The sequence below is a fragment of the Pan paniscus genome, chromosome 20, assembly GCF_029289425.2.
Source record: "Pan paniscus chromosome 20, NHGRI_mPanPan1-v2.0_pri, whole genome shotgun sequence".
Classification (NCBI taxonomy): Eukaryota; Metazoa; Chordata; class Mammalia; order Primates; family Hominidae; genus Pan; species Pan paniscus.
The window spans coordinates 12712320-12730843 of NC_073269.2; the positions used below are offsets into that span (position 1 = coordinate 12712320).

Genomic DNA, 18524 nt, shown 5'->3' on the forward strand with positions numbered 1-18524 from the left:
TCTGTTCTCTCAGCCTGGAATCCTCTTCCCGCATAGCACAACCCCCCGCCAGCCCTGCAATCTTCCAGAACTAAACCCACACATCACCTCCCTCAGGAAGTGTCCTGTGGGCACCCCCATCTTATGATTTTGGCCCCCACGGATGCTGTGGTAGGTAAAATAAAGCCCCTTTGGCCAGATATGGTGGCTTACACCTGTAATCCCAACGCTTTGGGACGCCGAGGAGGGAGGATCGCTTGAGCCTAGGACTTAGAGACCAGCCTGGACAACATAGCAAGACACAGTCTCTACAAAAAAAAATTAAAAAATTAGCTGGGGCCGGGCACAGTGGCTCACGCCTGTAATCCCAGCACTTTGGGAGGCCAAGGCGAGTGGATCACAAGATCAAGAGATCAAGACCATCCTGGCCAAGATGGTGAAACCCTGTCTCTACTAAAAATACAAAAATTAGCTGGGGGTGTTGGCATGTGCCTGTAATCCCAGCTACTCGGGAGGCTGAGTGAGGAGAATTGCTTGAACCCAGGAGGTGGAAGTTGCAGTGAGCCGAGATCGCACCACTGCACTCCAGACTGGCGACAGAGAAAGACTCCGTCTCAAAAAAAAAAAAAAAAAAATTAGCTGGGGCCGGGTGCAGTGGCTCATGCCTATAATCCCAGCACTTTGGGAGGCTGAGGCGGATGGATCCCTTGATGCCAGGAGTTTGAGACCAGCCTGGCCAACAAGGTGAAACCCCGACTCTACTAAAAATACAAAAATTAGCCGGGCGTGGTGACACATGCCAGTAGTCCCAGTTCTACTTGAGAGGCTGAGGCAGGAGAATTGCTTCAACTCAGTGGGGGCAGAGGTTGCAGTGAGCTGAGATTGAGCCATTGCACTCCAGCCTTGGCTACAGAGCAAGACCCTGTCTCAAAAAAAAAAAAAAAAAAAAAAAAATGCTGGTCTTGGTGGCTTACGCCTGTAATCCCAGCACTTTGGGAGGCTGAGGCAGGCAGATCACCTGAGGTTGGGAGTTCGAGACCAGCCTGCCCAACATGAAGAAACCCTGTTGCTACTAAAAAATCAAAATTAGTTGGGCGTGGTGGTGCATGCCTGTAATCCCAGCTACTCAGGAGGCTGAGGCAGGAGAATCGCTTGAACTCGAGGGGCAGAGGTTGCAGTGAGATGAGATGGAGCCACTGCACTCCACCCTTGGCTATAGAGCGAGACTCTGTCTCAGAAAAAAAAAAATGAGGAGGCAGGAGGGTCACAGTCAGAAAGAGACTGGAAGAGGCTGCGCTGCTGGCTGTGAAGGTGGAGGAAGGGGCCCCAAGGTGAGAGCTGTAGGTACCTCCAGAAGCTGGGAAAGGCTGAAAATGGAGCCTCCAGGAGGAACCAGCCTCATCAACACCTTAATTTTAGGACATCTGACCTCCAGTGCTGTAAAATCATAAATCTGGGTTGCTTTAAGCTGCTCTGTTTCTGGTCATTTGTTTCAGCAGCCACGAGAGACTCATACCAGCCTCTGCTCTGCAGCCCCGAGTCAGCCCTGGAGAGCCGCCGGGCAGTCGGCCTGGCATTTGCCTTTCCTGGCATGAGCTTTGTAACCCGGCAGAGCTGCTGGCCGTGGCAAGCATCTCCTAGGAGATGGGAGAACTCAATGGAAAAAGGTTTCAGAGTCAGGGCTTGGGTAGACCACATTCCTTCAAGCTTTATACCATAGAGAGCTTTGTTAGGGAGGTGGAGAAGCAGACATAGTGACTCGTGCTCTCTCCAATTTATTTATTTATTTAATTTATTTATTTTCAGACGGACTCTCTCTCTGTTGTCCAGGCTGGAGTACAGTGGCTTGATCTTGGCTTACTGCAACCTCCGCCTCGTGAGTTCAAGTGATTCTCCTGCCTCGGCCTCCCAAGTAGCTGGAATTACAGACATGCACTACCACACCCAGCTAGTTTTTTGGTATTTTTAGTGGAGACAGAGTCTCACCATGTTGGCCAGGCTGGTCTCCAACTCCTGACCTCAAGTAATCCGCCTGCCTTGGCCTCCCAAAGTGCCGGGATTACAGGCGTGAGCCACCATGCCCAGCCCAAATAATTGTTTTAAAAGGCCAGGCTGGTGGCTCATAGCTGGAATCCCAGCACTTTGGGAGGCTGTGGTAGGAAGATCACTTGAGCCCAGGAGCCCGGGAGTCCCAGGCTGTAGTGAGCTATGATAGGGCCACTGCACTCCAGTCTGGACGACAGAGCCTACCCCCATCCCTGCCCCCCAAAAAAGTTATTCCTATAAAGACCCAAGGGCCCAATCTTTGTTTCATGGTACCTTTGTTCTTTATTTCTTACTACTTATTCATTTTTAAATATTCTGAATAGTCAAAGTCAAGATGTAGCTGACTTTGAAATGCTTCCCTGCCAGGTGCAATGACTCACACCTGTAATCCCAGCATTTTGGGAGGCTGAGGCAGGAGAATTGCTTTAGCTCAGGAGTTCAAGACCAGCCTGGGCAACATAGCGAGATCCCTGTCTCTACAAAAAAATGAAAAAGTTAGCTGGGCATGATGGTGCACACCTGTAATCCCAGCTACTTGGGAGGTTGAAGTGAGAGGGATCACTGGAGCCCAGGAGTTTGAGACTGCAGTGAGCCATGATCACAGCACTGCACTCCACCCTGGGTAACAGAGTGAGACCCTGTCTCAGTCAATCAATGAATCAACATTTTAAATATGAAACATTTTCCACATTCTTCAACATGTCCTAGGGCAGTCCTTGTTCCCTTTCCCTAGGACAGCTCATTTTTGAATTTTAGAAGCAATGCTAAAGGGAAAATGTGTCTGTGTGTTTTTTGTTGTTGTTGTTGTTGTTTTTTGTTTTTGTTTTTTTTGAGACAGAATCTCCCTCTGTTGCCCAGGCTGGAGTGCAGTGGCATGATCTTGGCTCACTGCAACCTCCACCTCCTGGGTTCAAGCCATCCTCCTGCCTCAGCCTCCCTAGTAGGTGGGACTACAGGCATGCGCCACCATGCCTGGCTAATTTTTGTATTTTAAGTAGAGATGGGGTTTCACCATGTTGGCCAGGCTGGTCTTGGACTCTTGATCTCGTGATCCGCCCGCCTCAGCCTCCCAAAGTGCTGGGATTACAGGCGTGAGCCACTGAGCCCGGCCGGGAAAATGTGTTTTAAGTTTCAGTTAGGCCAGGTGCAGTGGCTCACGCCTGTAATCCCAGCATGTTGGGAGGCCTGTAAGAAATAAAGAGGAAAGAAACACAAAAGTTGGCTTGCCAGTCAACACAGGTTTATTTTAGAGAAAACAAACCTGAGAGGAGTATTCCAGGCAAGTTGAATCAGAGGCAAACTCTCTTACAGGTTTTTTTGTTTTGGGGTTGTTGTTTGTTTCTTGTTTTTGTTTTGAGACAGAGTTTCGCTCTTGTTGCCCAGGCTGGAGCGCAATGACGTGATCTCGGCTCACTGCGACCTCCGCCTCCCAGGTTCAAGCTATTCTCCTGCCTCAGCCTCCCAAGTAGCTGGGATTACAGGCATGTGCCACCATGCCCGGCTAATTTTTGTATTTTTTAGTAGAGACGGGGTTTCACCATGTTGGCCAGGCTGGTCTCGAACCTCGTGATCTGCCCACCTCAGTCTCCCAAAATACTGGGATTACAGGCATGAGCCACCGAGCTCAGCCCAGACTAAGAGTTTTAAGGATTCAGGGTGGGAGAGTTTATCAGAGGCTTGGACTGCTTCTGTGTCTCTTTGTTGTGCTTATCTGGGAGGGAGAGTTGCGTGTCTGTCCCCATACATCTTCTTGTAGCTGCAGGCATACCCGCCCCCCAAAAACCCCTGCCCGGAGTCTGCCTTTGGCTTCCCTGTTTCAGTGCACCTGAAGGGAAAGGAATGTGCTTATTAAGGCCCCACTGTTTTACTGGGGCCCACTGTATGAGGGTGAAATTTGGCAATTACCCAACAGACTTTCCCCCTATTTCCCTCTGTGCCCGAGCTGTCTTATCTGTGTTTTACTACCTGCTCTTTCTGGCTGCTTGTAGTTAGAAGATAAGTGATTTCCTTGAAATGTAAGAGGCTAGAGAGGGAGCTGGAACTTAAAGTGGTGGGGTTTGTCCAAGATGACAGTGCTCCTGCTCTGTCATTCCAGATCCTATAGTTGTAAAAGGACAAGGGGTGACGTGTTCTTTCTGGCTACTTCCTGCTGATGTGGGGTGGGGGGTAGACACGGAGAGTGTTTGGTCTTGGATTGCCTGCAGGGGCAACATTGTGTGTAGATGTTTTGGTAGTTGTCTGCGAAATGGCCATAAAGGGTAAAAACATTAGTCCTAGGCTTTTCAGCAGTGTTTCTTTTTTCTTTTTTCTTTTTTTTGAGATGGAGTCTCGCTCTGTCACCTAGGATGGAGTGCAGTGGTGCGATCTCAGCTCATTGCAAGCTCCACCTCCCAGGTTCATGCCATTCTCCTGCCTCAGCCTCCCAAGTAGCTGGGACTACAGGCGTGCGCCACCACGCCTGGCTAATTTTTTGTATTTTTAGCAGAGACGGGGCTTCACTGTCTTAGCCAGGATGGTCTTGATCTCCTGACCTCGTGATCTGTCTGCCTTGGCCTCCCAAAGTGTTGGAATTACAGATGTGAGCCACTGCGCCTGGCCTTCAGTAGTGTTTCTTATTAGGCCTAATTGGTTGAGACAGAATCAACATTTTTTTCCCAATGACAGGCAGAGACGCATGTTTGGGAAGACCCATGTGTTATTTGTTTGTTAGCAACTGTTATTCCTGGTATGAGGATAATAACTAAGCCAAATGCTACAGTAATTGAGACTCTGTGTCCGATATTCCACCCTGAGGGTACTACAGTATATAGTCCTTCTGCAAATAGTAGACTAAAGCAATTCCCACGAGGGTGGCATAGTAAATAATTTCCATTAAAAAGGTTTTAATATTTGGCTTAAAAGGAGATGTAGAAATGACAAAAAGTATTTGGTGAGGTAGGGGTGAGACTGGAATGAGTAATTTCCACTTAGTTACTTATCTTTTTTTTTTTTTTTTTTTTTGAGATGGAGTCTTGCTCTATCGCTCAGGCTAGAGTGCAGTGGCGTGATCTCAGCTCACTGCAACCTCCGCTTCCCGGGTTCAAGCAATTCTTCTGTCTCAGCCTCCCGAGTAGTTGGGATTATAGGTGTCCATCGCCATACCTGGCTAATTTTTCTATTTTTAGTAGCAACAGGGTTTTACCTTGTTGGTCTCAGGCTGGTCTCAAACTCCTGACCTCAGGTGATCCACCCACCTCAGCCTCCCAAAGTGCTGGGATTACAGGTGTGAGCCACCTTGCCCAGCCACTTATCTTTTATGATTTTCAGGTTAAGATTTCTTATTTTTTTTTACATTGATAGGACCTTTCTCTGGGCTGTTAGGGGTTGCTTTCTCCACTCTTTAGGCTTTGAGTGTAATGTATCCAGGAGTTGATTTCTGTAACACATATAATTTAAACTGTAGAAAATAATAAAAATCGAAAAACATTAGGCAAGACTAGAATTTAACAACAGGTGTGCTATAGTTTTTGAAACATAATTTTCACTCTTCAGTTTCCCATTTTTATTAAAAGATAAATCATGGTAGGACTGGTTTGCTTTATTATATTTGGCTTAATTATTTGCATAGAGTGCAGCAAGAATAATTATTTGCTACATAGGCCTTTTTCTTTTTTTCTTTTTCTCGAGACAGAGTCTTGCTCTGTCACCCAGGCTGGAGTGCAATGGTATAATCTCAGCTCACTGCAACCTCCAACTGCTGGGTTCAAGCAATTCTCCTGCCTCAGCCTCCTAAGTATCAGGGATTACAGGTGCCAGCCACCAGGCCTGCTAATTTTTTGTATTTTTAGTAGAGATGGGGTTTCACCATGTTGGTCAGGCTGGCCTTGAACTACTGACCTTGTGATCTGCCTGCCTTGGCCTCCCAAAGTGCTGGGATTACAGGCATGAGCCACCACACCTAGCCGCTACATAGGCCTTTTAAATCAGCTTTGATGGAACTTTGTTATATAGAAGGAATTTGAGATAAGACTTGTTTAAGCCAAGCCCAGCCATGGATTTGTACCATGAAATACCTATGAGTTGGGTGAATTTCTCTCCTCTTGAGGTTTTAAGATAACTTGGGGTTCCTGGCCTGTCAGAAAATGACCTTCTTTACTTACCACAGATCAGAAACCCTGTACAGGAACTGTGTACACAAAATATAAGGCCAGTTTCCAAGGGCTTTATTGACTCCATAAGTCACTCAAGGTCAGGAGTTCGAGACCAGCCTGGCCAACATGGCGAAACCCCGTCTCTATTAAAATACAAAAATTAGCCAGGTGTGGTGGCATGCGCCTGTAATCCCAGCTACTTGGGAGGCTGAGGCAGGACAATCCCTTGGATCCAGGAGGAAGAGGTTGTGGTGAGCTGAGATCGCACCACTGCACTCCAGCCTGTGTGGCAGAAGGAGACTCTGTCTCAAAAAAAAAAAAAAAAAAAATTAGCTGGGCATGGTGGCGGGTGCTTGTGAATTGCTTGAATCCAGGAGGCAGAGGTTGCAGTGAGCTGAGATCGTGCCACTGCACTCCACCCTGGGCAACAGAGGGAGACTGTCTCAAAAAAACAAACAAAAGAAAGGAAATTCACAGTCAAATGGACACCTACCCTATGCAGCACCCTTAACCCTTTCAGTAGCAGCTAAAATAGGAAGATCAGGCTGTGTTGCCTTGGCGTCCCCTGGCCTCCGCTATCAGCCCGGGGGTCCACCATGCCTCTTCCTGATGCCAGAGATAAGGAGGGCTGGGGGCACCACCTTGAACAAACAGCCTCACGTCAGAGGTGATGGAAAGAAGGCTGTGATACAGACACTCATGGGGCCGTGTTTCTGCAGCTGAAAGAGTGAGAGCTGTAAGGAGCGGGGGCTAAGGCTGTTCAGCTTAAATTGGGAGCCAGTGCAGGGGTTTAGGACCGGGAGGCGACAGAGGGGACGATGAGGCAGGATGGGATGGGGGAGCTGGATTTCTTTGGCATGGGGGAAACTTGAGAGCAATCCTGGCATTTATCCATCTGTTGCCAGAGGGAGCGGCTGTGGAACCAGGGAAGGGAAAACAACAGGTGGTCATAGAAGAGAGAGGGTGATGTATGAATCATGGTTTTAATTTTCTGTGCTTATGATACTTTAGATCTAGGGCTTTGAAGACCAGGAGAGGGATGGACGGTCCCTTCTGGGGCTGGCCAGTTCCTAGAGATAGAAACACTTCCCTCCAAGTGTGCCTTTTCTATTCTGTTCTGTTCTGTTCCCTTTCCTTTTCTTTTTCTTTTCTTTTCCTTTTCCTTCCTTCCTTTCCTTTTCTTTCCTTTCCTTTATTTCCTCCTTCCTTCCTTCCCTCCCTCCCTTCCTCCCTCCTTCCTTCCTTTCTTCCTTCTTCTTGGCTTTCTTTCTTCTTTCTTTTTTTGGCTCTGTCACCCAGTCGCCCAAGCTGGAGTGCAGTGGTGCCATCTCAGCTCACTGCAACCTCTACCTCCCGGGTTCAAGCAATTCTCCTGCCTCAGCCTCCCAAGTAGCTGGGACAACAGGCGCACACCACCACACCTGGCTAATTTTTGTATATTTTTTAGCACAGATGGGGTTTCACCATATAGGCCAGGCTGCTCTCAAACTCCTGACCTTAAGTGATCTGCTTGCCTCAGCCTCCAAAAGTGCTGGGATTACAGGCGTGAGCCACTGTGCCCAGCTTCTTCTTTCTCTTTTCTCTTTTCTTTCTTTCTCTCTCCCTTCCTTCCTTCCTTTCTCTCTCTTTCCTTCCTTCCTTCTTTCTCTTTCTTTCTCTCTCTCTTTCCTTCCTTCCTTCCTTTCTTTCTTCCTCTTTCCTTCTTTTTTGAGACAGAGTCTTGTTCTGTAGCCCAGGCTGTAGTGCAGTGGTGCAATCACAGCTCACTGCCGCCTCAACTTTCCAGGCTCAAGCAATCCTTCTGCCTCAGCCTCCCTAGTAGCTGGGACTGCAGATGTGTACAACTATGCCCTGCTCATTTTTTTTTTAAAGATGAGGTTCTGCTATGTTGCTCAGGCTGGTCTTGAACTCCTAGGCTCAGGTGATCCTCCTACTTCAACCTCCCAAGTAGCTGGGATCACAGATGTGTGCCACCACACCTGGCTAATTTTTAAATTTTTTGTAGAGGCAAAGTCTCACTGTGTTGCCCAGGCTGGTCTCAAACTCCTGGGTTCAAGTGACCCTTCCACCTCGGCTTCCCAAAGTGCTGGGATTACAGGTGGCAGCCACCGTGCCTGGCTGGGAAGCATTTCAAAGTCGGCTACATCTTGACTTCTACTATTCAAAATATCAAAAATAAATAAAAAATAAGGAACAGGCCGGGAGCAGTGGCTCATGCCTGTAATCCCAGCACTTTGAGAGGCCGAGGCGGGTGGACCACCTGAGGCTACGAGTTCAAGACCAGCCTGGCCAACATGGTGGTCTTGAACCACCGTGGTGGTTCACTCTCCAAGCTGGTGACCTTGGGGGCTACATGTTAAAGATGGCAGAGCCAGAAGATGGAAGGGACCTGTGTTCTGGAAACAGCCCTCAGAGAAGCCCTACCTGCCAATCAGGAACATTCATCATGGACTTTACATGACTGTGGTGGATGGTATCATTTGTTCACAACTGCCTTTGTTTAAATGTATGTGTCCCTCCAAAATTCATACATTGGAACTAAAAACCCAAGGTGTTAGTATTAGAAGGTACAGCCTTTGGAACATGATTAGGTCATGAGAACTCTGCCCTCATGAATGGGATTAATCCCATTAGAAAAGGCTGGGTGAGGTGGCTCATGCCTGAAATCCCAGCACTTTGGGAGGCTGAGGAGGGAAGGATTGCTTGAAGCCAGAAGTCTGAGAGCAGCCTGGGAAACACAGCAAGTCCCCATCTTTACAAAAAACAAAAAAGTTAGCTGGGTGTGGTGGCATGCTCCTGTAGTCCTAGCTCCTTGGGAGGCTGAGACTTGATGATTGCATGAGCCCAGGAGTCAAGGTTGCATTGAACTATGATCGCACCCCTGCATTCCAGCCTGGGCAACACAGCAAGACCCTGTCTCTAAAAAAAACAAGAGAAGGGGGTTGAAGGGGAGCAGGTAGGTCCTTTTTACCTTTCTGCTGTGTGAGGGTGCAGCAAGAAGGCTCCACCTTGGGAGCAGAGAATGAGCCCTCACCCAGGTACCGAATCCTCCAGTAACTCCATCTTGGACTTCCCAGCCTCTAGAACTGTAAGCAATAAACTTCTATTATTGACAGATTACCTGGCCTCCGGCATTTTGTTATATCAGCACAAAGAGACTAAGACAACACATCTTCCTCTCTTCCTCCCCTGGTCACTGCCCCCTGTGGGTGGGGTGCACTCCCCATTCTCCAGCTTAGGGTGTGGCCATATGACTTGTTTTGGCCAATGGGACCTGCATGGAAGTGACCCTCATCAGATCGGAGACAAAGTCTGAGGAAGCATCACATGGTTCCACCACTCTGCTTGCATGTCACCTTGCCATGAAACAAATATGGGCCCTGATGGATTGCTTGAGGTCAGGAGTTCGAGACCAGCCTGCTTACCATGGCAAAACTCTGTCTCTACTAAAAATACAAAAAAATTAGCTGGGCATGGTGGCGGATGCCTGTAATCCCAGCTACTTGGGGGGCTGGGAAAGAATGAAACTCTATCTCAAAAACAAAAAAACAAATATGGGCCCTGAAGCCTCTGAATGAAAAGTCACATGGAACAGATGCAAATCCAACTCACAGGCTGGAGCAAGTTCCAGTGAGGCTACAGGTGACCCACAGACCCACAAAGGGAAAATCATTGCTATTTATTTATTTTTTGAGACAGAGTCTGCTCTGTTGCCCAGGCTGGAGTACAGTAGCATGATCTCAGCTCACTGCAAGCTCTGCCTCCGGGTTCAAGCGATTATCCTGCCTTAGCCTCCTGAGTAGCTGGGACTACAGGTATGCACCACCACGGCCCAGCTAATTTTTGTATTTTTAGTAGAGATGGGGTTTCACCATGTTGGCCAGGCTGGTCTCAAACTCCTGACCTCAGGTGATCTGCCCACCTCGGCCTCCCAAAGTGCTGTAATCCACCGTGGCCAGGCTTATTTTATTTTTTTAAAACAAAGCAAAACAAAACAAAAAAAAAACACTTGGGGCCAGGTAGGGTGGCTCATGTCTATAATCCCAGCATTTTGGGAGGCCAAGGCGGATGGATCACTTGAGGTCAGGAAAAATGTCTCTCCTAAAAATACAAAAATTAGCCAGGTGTGGTGGTGGGCGCCTGTAATCCCAGCTACTCAGGAGGCTGAGGCAGGGGAATCACTTGAACCAGGGAAGTGGAGGTTGCAGTGAGCTGAGATTACACCACTGCACTCCAGACTGGGCGACAGAGTGAGACTCTGTCTCAAAAAAGTAACAACAATACTTAGCTTGGCTACCCTGATCAAATCACAAATTCCTCATGTGTAGAATGGGAATAAGTATATTGTTTACCTTAATGTGTCACTGTAAGCATCTACTGCAACAATGCACATGAAATTAGCCCAGAACAAGGGAGGCACACAAGTAAGTGTGTGGTGTAGGGGGAAGTGGGAAAGCTGGGGAAAGGGGGGCCTGAGAAGAGTTTTTATTTTATTTTATTTTTATTTTTAATTTATTTTAATTTTTATTTTATTTTTTAGAGACAGAATTTTTCTCTTGTCACCCAGATTGGAGTGCAATGGCACAATCTTGGCTCACTGCAACCTCCGCCTCCTGGGTTCAAGTGATTCTTCTGCCTCAGCCTCCTGAGTAGCTGGGATTACAGGCACACGCCACCATGCATGGCTAATATTTTTGTATTTTTAGTAGAGATGGGGTTTCGCTTTTTTTTTTTTTTTTTTTTTTTTTTGAGACAGAGTCTTGCTCTGTCGTCCTGTTGCTCTGTCACCCAGGCTGGAGTGCAGTAGCACGATCTCGGCTCACTGCAACCTCTGCCTCCCAGGTTCAAGCGATTCTCCTACCTCAGCCTCCTGAATAGCTGGGATTACAGGCACGCACCACCACGCCCATCTAATTTTTGTATTTTTTGTAGAGACGGGGTTTCACCATGTTGGTCAGACTGGTCTCAAACTCCTGACCTCATGATCTACCCACCTTGGCCTCCCAAAGTGCTGGGATTACAGATATGAGCCACTGTGCCTGGCCTGGGTTTCGCTTTTTTTTTTTTTTTTTTTTGTATTTTTAGTAGAGATGGGGTTTTGCTATATTGGCCAGGGTGGTCTCGAACTCCTGACCTCAAGTGATCCACCCGCCTCGGTCTCCCAAAGTTCTGGGATTACAGGCATAAGCCACTGAACCCAGCCAGGCCTGAGAAGAGTTTATAGGCCTGTGAAGGGCTGGACAAGCTGAGAGCTCCCTTGGGCACTTGGGGGCCTGCAGCAAGGAGGCTTGGTCCACTCTCAAGTCTGAGGTGCTTGCTCAGCCTCTGTTGGTGGGGAAGGGGAACATCACAGGCAAAGGGATGACTGAAGTACATCCCTTCCATGAGGTTTGATGGCCTTGAAGTGGAGGCACGTACACAATAAGATTTCAGGGGCAGACAGAGATGAATAGGGCAGTCCCGGCCAGGCAGGTGACTCATGCCTATAATCCGAGCACTTTGGGAGGCCGAGGCGGGTGGATCACATGGTCAGGACTCGAGACCAGCATGGCCAAGATGGTGAAACCCCAGCTCTACTAAAAATACAAAAATTAGCCAGGCGTGGTGGCAGGCACCTGTAATCCCAGCTGCTCAGGAGGCTGAGGCAGAAAACTGCTTGAACCCGGGAGGTGGAGGTTGCAGTGAGTTGAGATCACGCCACTGCACTCCAGCCTGGTCAAAAGAGTGAGACTCCGTCTCAAAAAAAAAAAAAGAAAGAAAGAATAGGGCAGTCCCAACATGTGGCCCAGGGTGACAGGGTGTCAGAGCTCGAAGCTGAATACATAATCCCAGCCATGCTGGCTGCCTGGAGATGGGCAGAGTGAGGGCTTGCCAGGCACAGTGTGCTGCTAGGGCAAAGGCTCAGCAGGAAGTGGGAGCCCTGGGGGAACAGCAGGTGCCGTGAGAGAAGAGGCAGGAAAGAGGAACCGTGGTGACCCAATCTTCCTCCCCAGCCTCCTCTCCAGCACCTCGCCTCCAGGACTGAGTGGGCAACTGGCAGATCTTAATCCATGTGCTTAGAACAACCAAGAGAGGCCAGAGAAGGTGGCTCATGCTAGTAATCCCAGCACTGTGGGAGGCTAAAGTGGGCAGATGATCTGAGCCCAGGAGTTGGAGGCTCCAGCAAGCTGTGATAACACCAGCACTCCAGCCTGGGCGACAGAGTGAGACCCTGTCTCTAAAAACAAAAAATTGGCCAGGCCACGGTGGCTCATGCCTGTAATCCCAGCACTTTAGGAGGCCAAGGTGGGCGGATCACGAGGTCAGGAGATTGAGACCATCCTGGCTAACACGGTGAAATCCCGTCTCTACTAAAAATACAAAAAATTAGCTGGGCATGGTGGCGGGTGCCTGTAGTCCCAGCTACTTGGGAGGCTGAGGCAGGAGAATATCATGAACCTGGGAGGCGGAGCTTGCAGTGAGCCGAGATCACACCACTGCACTCCAGCCTGGGCGACAGAGCAAGACTCTGTCTCAAAAAAAAAAAGAAAAAAAAAAGAAAAAGAAAAAGAAAATATTGGCCAGGCACGGTGGCTCATGCCTGTAATCCCAGCACTTTAGGAGGCCGAGGCAGGTGGATCACTTGAGGTCAGGAGTTTCAGACCAGCCTGGCCAACATGGTGAAACCCCTTCTCTACTAAAAATGCAAAAATTAGCCAGGTGTGGTGGTGCGCACCTGTGATCCCAGCTACTCAGGAAGCTGAGGCAGGAGAATCACTTGAACCCGGGAAGCAGAGGTTGCAGTGAGCCAAGATCCTGCCACTGCACTCCAGCCTGGGCAACAGAGCAAGAATCTGTCTTAAAAAACAAAAACAGGCCAGGCGCGGTGGCTCACGCCTGTAATCCCAGCACTTTGGGAGGCCAAGGTGGGCAGATCACGAGGTCAGGAGATCGAGACCATCCTGGCTAACACGGTGAAACCCCGTCTCTACTAAAAATACAAAAAGAAATTAGCCGGGCGTGGTGGCAGGCGCCTGTAGTCCCAGCTACTTGGGAGGCTGAGGCAGGAGAATGGCATGAACCCGGGAGGCGGAGCTTGCAGTGAGCGGAGATTGCGCCACTGCACTCCAGCCTGGGCAACAGAGTGAGACTCCATCTCAAAAAAAAAAAAAAAAAAAAAAACAGAAAAAGAACCACAAGAAGACAGGTTGGAGGAGCAGAGGTGAAAGCGCTGACAGGTTCCCTAATCCTATAGGCACTGACAGCCTCCTGGGTTCCCTTTGTATGCATGGCCGGCCTACTGGACTGCCAGGGTTCCCACATTTGGGAAGTAGGTAGCAGTGGGAGGGAGGTTTGTCTGATTCTCCAGGGAGCTAAGGAGGCAGCTCAGATCGCCCCCATCATTCCAGAAAGAGAGACCTAATTCTAGGATCTGCCCACCTTCACCCAGTGGGTCCAGCATGCCACTTTCTTTATTTTTAATTAATTCATTTATTTTTTGAGACTGAGTCTCGCTCTGTCACCCAGCCTGCAGTGCAGCACGCAGCGCAATCTTGGCTCACTGCAACCTCCACCTCCCGGGTTCAAGTGATTCTCCTGCCTCAGCCTCCCGAGTACCTAGGATTACAGGCACCCGTCACCATGCCTGACTAATTTTTGTACTTTTGGTAGGGACAGGGGTTTCACCATGTTGGTCAGGCTGGTCTCGAACTCTTGACCTCAAATGATCCACCCGCCTCGGCCTCCCAAAGTGCTGGGATTACAGACGTGAGCCACTGCGCCTCATCCTGTTTTTATTTTTTTCAGAGGCAGAGTCTAACTGTCACCCAGGCTGGAGTGCTGTGGTGCAATCATAGCCCACTGCAACCTTGAACTCCTAAGCTCAAGCAGTCCTCTTGCCTCAGCCTCCGGAATAGCTGTGACAACAGGTCCACACTACCATACCCTACCATGCCTGGGCTGTTGAATCTCCCTGCCCTCACCTCACCCTCTGTGGCATCTTCCAGATGACCTTGGCAAAGCTCAGATGCAGACCTGACCACAACCCTCCCCTGACTAAATACATCTATTCAGGGTGGGTGCGGTGGCTCATGCCTGTAATCCCAGCACTTTGGGAGGCCGAGGCGGGCGGATCACCTGAGGTCAGGAGTTCGAGACCAGCCTGGCCAACATGGTGAAACCCTGTCTCTACTAAAATTACAAAAATTAGCTCTGCGTGATGGCACGGGTCTGTAATCCCAGCTACTCGGGAGGCTGAGGCAGGAGAATTGCTTGAACCCAAGAGGCAGAGGTTGCAGTGAGCCGAGATCACGCCACTGCACTCCAGCCTGGGCCGCAGGACTCTGTCTCAAAAATAAAAATAAAAATAAATAAATCTTTTCGGCAGCTTCTTCTTGGCCTCTGGATGAAGGTCACTGTTCTGGGCTTGGCACGTGAGGCTCCAAATAGCTTCTCCCTGCCTACCTCATCTTCCGCTATCCACCCCCGCACCTCCTGCCCCAGATACTCTGCACTTGGCAGTTCCCTCTAGCGTCCTGCCCTGCTGGTCTCTGACTAACACGAGGTTGTCCTTCAGGTCACCATTCAGCTGCAGGTCCCCCTGGAGACAGGTGGGATGCCCTTCACATCCCCACAGCCTGATGCAGATGTTCCTCCAGGAATGTCTGATCAGGAGACATGGCAGCCTAAGGCAGAGCGAGGTGGCTCAGGCCTGTAATCCCAGCACTTTGGGAGGCCAAGGCGGGATGATCCCTTGAGCCCAGGAGTTCAAGACCAGGCTGGGCAACATAGGGAGACCCTGTTTCTACAAAAAGTTACAAAATTAGTCGGGCATGATGGCATGTGCCTGTAGTCCCAGCTACTTGTGGGGCTGAGGCAGGGGGATCGCTTGAATCCAGAGGCCAAGACTACAGAGAGCTGTGATCACACCACCGCACTCCAGCCTGGGCAACAGGAACATTATCTCGGCCAGGCACAGTGGTTCACGCCTGTAATCCCAGCACTTTGGGAGGCCAAGGTAGGCGGATCGCTTGAGGTCAGGAGTTCAAACCAGCCTGGCCAACATGGTGAGACCCCATCTCTACTAAAAATACAAAAATTAGCCGGGCGTGGTGGTGCGTGCCTGTAATCCCAGCTACTGGGGAGGCTGAGGCAGGAGAATTGCTTGAGCCTGGGAGGCGAAGGTTGCAGTGAGCCAAGATCGCACCACTGCACTCCAGCCTTGGCAACAGAGTGAGACTCTGTTTCAAAAAACAAACAAACTAACAAACCAAAAAACAAAAAAAAAACAAAACCAAAAACAAATCAGAGACATTATCTTGAAAAAAAAAATCCTCCTATTAGCTGTGAGGGCCACTTGGAGAGTGGTATTATCTGCCTTCTGTCTCCAGCTCTCTGCACATCACTGGGCACCTGTTTTTACTTACTTAATTAATTTGTTTAGAGACAAGCGACTTAGGCAAGTTACTTGGTCAAGCAATGTAACCTCTCTCAGCCTCAGTTGATTGTTCTTTCCCTATAAAGTAGGAATGAATTTTAACCTAATAAGGTTCTTGTTACCTCAAGCCACTCTCTTTAAAGGCATCCACTAGCTGGGCGTGGTGGTACATGCCTGTAATACTTAGGAGGCTGAAGTGGGAGAATCACTTGAGCCCAGGAGGTGGAGGTTGCAGTGAGCCGAGATCGCATCACTGCACTCCAGCCTGGGTGACACAGTGAGACCCTGTCTCAAAAAAAAAAAAAAAAAAAAAAAAGGCATCCAGCCCATCCCCAGTCTCTTCCAATCACACCAGCATTGGTGACAGTGATCCTCATCTGAAAATTGTTTTTAAATTTTTTTTAAATTAAAATTTGTTTTTCCTTGTCAGCAGAAAGTCACATCTGAGTGTCTTGCTTCATTACTTGCTGCTTCTCTTGTCTGCAATGCTACTAGGCACTGAGCACGTGGGACTGACTCCTTCACTGCTTGTCCCCAGCACCCAGCCCAGTGCTGGGCACATAGAGGGTGCTCAATAAGTGTTTGCTGAGTGAATAACAAATGGTCCCACATAGGTGTTCCATGAGGCATCTGTGACATCAACATCATCATTTTTTTTTTTTTTGAGATGAGTTCTTACTCTGTTGCCCAGGCTGGAAGGCAGTGGTGCAATCATAGCTCACTGCAGCCTTGAACTCCTGGGATCAAGCAATCCTCCTGCCCCAGTCTCCTGAGTAACTGGGACTATAGATGCCGGTCACTTTGCCTGGCTATTTAAAAAAAAATTTTTTTTTTTTTTTTTTTTGTAGAAATGGGGGTCTTACTATGTTGCCCAGGCTGGTTTCGAACTCCTGGGCTCAAGTGATCCTCTTGCCTTGGCCTCTCAAAGTGTTGGGATTATAGGTGTGAGCCACCACGCCCAGCCAGTGACCATCATCTTTGATAGTTGCAATGTGTCGGCTTGCTCACTGCTGTCACCCTGGGGCCCAGCATGTGGCTGGAACATAAGGGATACTCAGAAAACAGATGTGGAAAGGGTGAGTAGAGCTCAGCACGTTCAAAGAGGGACTCAGGACCCTATGGGACCCTCTCCCCAAGGCCTGCCACCCTGTCTCTCCATGCAACCCCTCCTCCAGCCCAAGGCAGCAGGGCCAGGATCAGGCAGCCACTCTTCCCAGCTGTCTGGCCCCCGCACATCCTGCAGGGGCAGGACAAGTACAAGGACGAAAGCCAAGGTCATGAGCTCGGTAATACCAGTAGTCTGAATCCCTCTGGAGAACCACGGCCCCTGCCCAGGCCACTGCTACAGCTGTCCCCTGGAAGACAGAGGCCTCAGGTTAGCCTAGGGTGGGGATCCCCTCAGAACTGACTTTCCAGGAGCCAGCAGAGCCAGCTACATCAGGGACTTAGGGTTCAGATTAGAGTTAACCAAATTCTCGAACATCAGGCCAAGGGCTTGCAAGACATCCTGGAAAAACCCTTCTTCCTTCCTCCTCCTTCTCCTCCTCCTCCCCCTCCTCCTCCTTCTCTTCCCCCTCCTCCTTCTCCTCCCCCTCCTCCTTCTCCTCCCCCTCCTCCTTCTCCTCCCCCTCCTCCTTCTCCTCCCCCTCCTCCTCCTTCTCCTCCCCATCCTCCTCCTCCTCCTCCCTCCTTCTTCTCCTCCTCCTTCTCCTCCTCCTCCTCCCCCTCCTCCTCCCCCTCCTCCTCCCCCTCCTCCTCCTTCTCCTCCTCCTCCTTCTCCTCCTCTTCCTCCTCCTCCTTCTCCTCCTCTGGTTGCTGGGCAACCACTATGCATCTGGACCAAAGCAAGAGGCAGCTGGTTTAAAGACACACATAGACTGAAAGTGAAGGGAGGCAAAAAGATATTCTTTGAAAATGAAAACCGAAAGAGATCAGGGGTAGCTATACTTGTATCAGATAAAATATTTTTTAAGTCAAAACTCTAACATGAGAGGAAGAAGGTCATTATAGAATGAAAAAGGGGTCAGTTCATCAAGAGGATAAAACAATTATATATATATGCACCTAACATCAGAGCACCTAAATATATAAAGGAAATATATATAAAGGAAATACGAACAGATCTGAACTGCAATACAGGAATAGTACTGCACTTTCAACAATGAACACCAGCCTGGGCAACAGGCCACAAAATTAAAAATATATATTTGTGGGGTGTGGTGGTGCATATCTGTAGTCCCAGCTACTTGGGAGGCTGAGGCAGGAGGATTGCTGGAGCCCAGGAGTTCAAGGCTGCAGTGAGCCATAACAACATCACTGTACTCCAGCCTGGTGGACAAACTGAGACTCTGTCTAAAAAAAAAAAAGGCAATGAACAGATCCAGGCAGAAAATCAGTAAGGAAACATTGGATTTGAAATACACTGTAGATCAAATGGAACTAATGACATATGTAGAACATTCCATTTGACAGCAGCGGAACGCACATTCTCCTCAAGTGCACAGGGGACATACTCCAGGATAGATCATGTTAGACCACAAAGCAAGCTTGAACAAATGTAAGATTGCCAGGCGCGGTGGCTCACACCTGTAATCCCAGCACTTTGGGAGGCCAAGGCGGGTGGATGACGAGGTCAGGAGATCGAGACCAGCCTGACCAACATGGTGAAACCCCGTCTCTACTAAAAATACAAAAAATTAGCCAGGTGTGGTGGCGGGTGCCTGTAGTCCCAGCTACTTGGGAGGCTGAGGCAGGAGAATGGTGTGAACCTGGGAGGTGGAGCTTGCAGTGAGCCGAGATGGTGCCACTGCACTCCAGCCTGGGCAACAGAGTGAGACTCCGTCTCAACAACAACAACAAAAAACAAATGTAAGATTGCAATTATATCAAGTAGCTTTTCTGACCACAGTGATACGAAACTAGAGATCAATAACAGGAGGAATTCTGGAAAATTC

At 49.1% G+C, this 18524-nt stretch overlaps 1 long non-coding RNA gene across 2 annotated transcripts in view; it reads left to right on the forward strand.

Annotated features, from left to right (window-relative positions):
• LOC134729594 (uncharacterized) overlaps window positions 1-17115 on the forward strand; it is a 40832-nt gene extending 23717 nt beyond the window's left edge. For both annotated transcript variants that reach the window (XR_010110815.1, XR_010110816.1), the window contains exon 3: window positions 1-17115. This exon is cut by the window's left edge. This is a non-coding gene — a long non-coding RNA (uncharacterized LOC134729594).
• The last annotated feature ends 1409 nt before the right edge of the window (window positions 17116-18524 follow it).